Source organism: Phallusia mammillata, unplaced genomic scaffold (genome assembly GCF_965637545.1).
Source record: "Phallusia mammillata unplaced genomic scaffold, kaPhaMamm4.hap1.1 HAP1_SCAFFOLD_184, whole genome shotgun sequence".
In the NCBI taxonomy this organism is placed as follows: Eukaryota; Metazoa; Chordata; class Ascidiacea; order Phlebobranchia; family Ascidiidae; genus Phallusia; species Phallusia mammillata.
This window is the reverse complement of record NW_027648919.1, coordinates 7,501-10,000: the sequence shown is the minus strand read 5'-3', so window position 1 is coordinate 10,000 and position 2,500 is coordinate 7,501. Positions and strand designations below refer to the sequence as shown.

At 57.6% G+C, this 2,500-nt stretch overlaps 2 non-coding genes and 1 pseudogene across 2 annotated transcripts in view; all 3 read right to left on the bottom strand.

Moving 5' to 3' along the window:
- The window catches only part of LOC145207900 (large subunit ribosomal RNA), a 3,100-nt pseudogene extending 2,980 nt beyond the window's left edge, over positions 1-120 (bottom strand).
- A 319-nt stretch (positions 121-439) lies between these two features.
- LOC145207901 (5.8S ribosomal RNA) lies at positions 440-593 on the bottom strand. Its single transcript, XR_013854290.1, has one exon. It is a non-coding gene; the product is annotated as a 5.8S ribosomal RNA (ribosomal RNA).
- Positions 594-894: 301 nt separating this feature from the next.
- LOC145207903 (small subunit ribosomal RNA) overlaps positions 895-2,500 on the bottom strand; it is a 1,824-nt gene continuing 218 nt past the window's right edge. Inside the window, exon 1 of the ribosomal RNA XR_013854292.1 lies at positions 895-2,500. This exon is cut by the window's right edge and continues 218 nt beyond it. This is a non-coding gene — a ribosomal RNA (small subunit ribosomal RNA).

Genomic DNA, 2,500 nt, shown 5'->3' with positions numbered 1-2,500 from the left:
ATTCGGCGATGGGCACATCCCGCTTCACTCGCCGTTACTGAGGGAATCCTCGTTAGTTTCTTTTCCTCCGCTTAGTAATATGCTTAAATTCAGCGGGTAACCTCGTCCGACCTCAGGCCGAAAATTGGAGCCCAGCTCCAGGCGTTCGTCGACGAGCAGCCTACCGCGGCGGCGGGCGTTCTGCGACGGGCATTAGACGGCGGGCGCTTGACTGGCAGGGCGAGCTCGCGAGCCGCAGTCCTCTTCGAGGCCGACTCGCGAGACTCGCTCGCCTGCGTCGCCGTGCCGCGTCGCAACCCAAATTGCACGCAGTAGGCAGTTCGTGCTGTCATAAGCGGGACGACCAGCGCGCCCGTACGGACCGCCAGCCGACACCGCACCAGCCCGACGCGGCTTCTCCTTTTTAGGGGAGACAAACCGCGCGGGAGCGTTTGAAACGCGACCCTGAGGCGGGCGCGGCTCCGGGATTGACCCGACGCCGCAATTTGCGTTCAGAACGTCGATGCTCAATGTGTCCTGCAATTCACATTAATTCACGCAGCTAGCTGCGTCCTTCATCGACTCGCGAGCCGAGTGATCCACCGCCAAGAGCCCTCGATTGACATTTGTTCTGCACTGCGCCGCGCACAATGTGGTAGCATTCGAAAATTACTGGCGCCGAGCGGTCGACCCGACCTAGTCGGTTCGCCGACGCATGAAGCCGGCTTCGCGGAGCTGGCACTCGGCGCGCAATTTACCAGGTGACCGGTGGCGTTGGGATCCCGGCAGCGGCCGGGGTACCTTCGCCGTTCGGGCGGTCGCGCACGCGCGCACATTGGAGTGACGCACGTGCGGTCGCAGCCGTTTCTCGAGCCTCGCCTCGACCGTTGTGCGCTGACGCCCAACGTCGACCGTTAATGATCCTTCCGCAGGTTCACCTACGGAAACCTTGTTACGACTTTTACTTCCTCTAAATGATCAAGTTAGATCGTCTTCTCGGACACCGGCCCGGCCGTTGCCGACCGCGCCAGGTCCAATCGGAGGACCTCACTAAACCATTCAATCGGTAGTAGCGACGGGCGGTGTGTACAAAGGGCAGGGACGTAATCAACGCGAGCTGATGACTCGCGCTTACTGGGCATTCCTCGTTCAAGGGAAACAATTGCAATTCCCTATCCCTAGCACGACCGGGGTTCAGCGGGTTACCCGGACCTTTCGGCCAAGGCGAGCACACGCTGATCCGGTCAGTGTAGCGCGCGTGCGGCCCCGAACATCTAAGGGCATCACAGACCTGTTATTGCTCAATCTCGTGTGGCTAAACGCCACTAGTCCCTCTAAGAAGTTAAACGCCGACCGATCGGGTCGCGTAACTAGTTAGCAAGCCAGAGTCTCGTTCGTTATCGGAATTAACCAGACAAATCGCTCCACCAACTAAGAACGGCCATGCACCACCACCCACAGAATCAAGAAAGAGCTCTCAATCTGTCAATCCTCACTGTGTCCGGGCCGGGTGAGATTCCCCGTGTTGAGTCAAATTAAGCCGCAGGCTCCACGCCTGGTGGTGCCCTTCCGTCAATTCCTTTAAGTTTCAGCTTTGCAACCATACTTCCCCCGGAACCCAAAGACTTTGGTTTCCCGCAAGCTGCCGGGGAGGTCGTCAAACTAACGCCCCCCGATCGCTGGTTGGCATCGTTTATAGTCAGAACTAGGACGGTATCTGATCGTCTTCGAACCTCTGACTTTCGCTCTTGATTAAAGAAAACATTCTTGGCAAATGCTTTCGCAGTCGCTCGTCTTGCGCCGATCCAAGAATTTCACCTCTAGCGGCACAGTACGAATGCCCCCGTCCGTCCCTCTTAATCATTACCTCGCGCTCCGAAAACCAACAAAATAGAACCGAGGTCCTATTCCATTATTCCATGCACCATTATTCAGGCGAGCCGCCTGCTTTGAACACTCTAATTTTTTCAAAGTAAACGTCCCGGCCGCCGCCGACACTCAGTCAAGGGCACCGGCGGAGCGCCGGGGGTGAGGGCCAGGTGCGGCCAGTGCACGCCTTGCGACGGACCGGCCGCCTGCGCCCAAGATCCAACTACGAGCTTTTTAACCGCAACAACTTAAATATACACTTTTGGAGCTGGAATTACCGCGGCTGCTGGCACCAGACTTGCCCTCCAATGGATACTCGTTAAAGGTTTTAAAGTGTGCTCATTCCAATTACAGGGCCTCGTTTAGAGTCCTGTATTGTTATTTTTCGTCACTACCTCCCCGCGTCGGGAATGGGTAATTTGCGCGCCTGCTGCCTTCCTTGGATGTGGTAGCCGTTTCTCAGGCTCCCTCTCCGGAATCGAACCCTGATTCCCCGTCACCCGTAAGAACCTCGGTAGGCCGATACCCTACCGACGAAAGTTGATAGGGCAGACACTTGAATGATCCGTCGCCGGTGCGAGACCGTGCGATCCGCTGAGTTACCCAGAGTCGCCAAGACGTGTCGGGCGCGACGAAACGCCGGCCCGGTCGG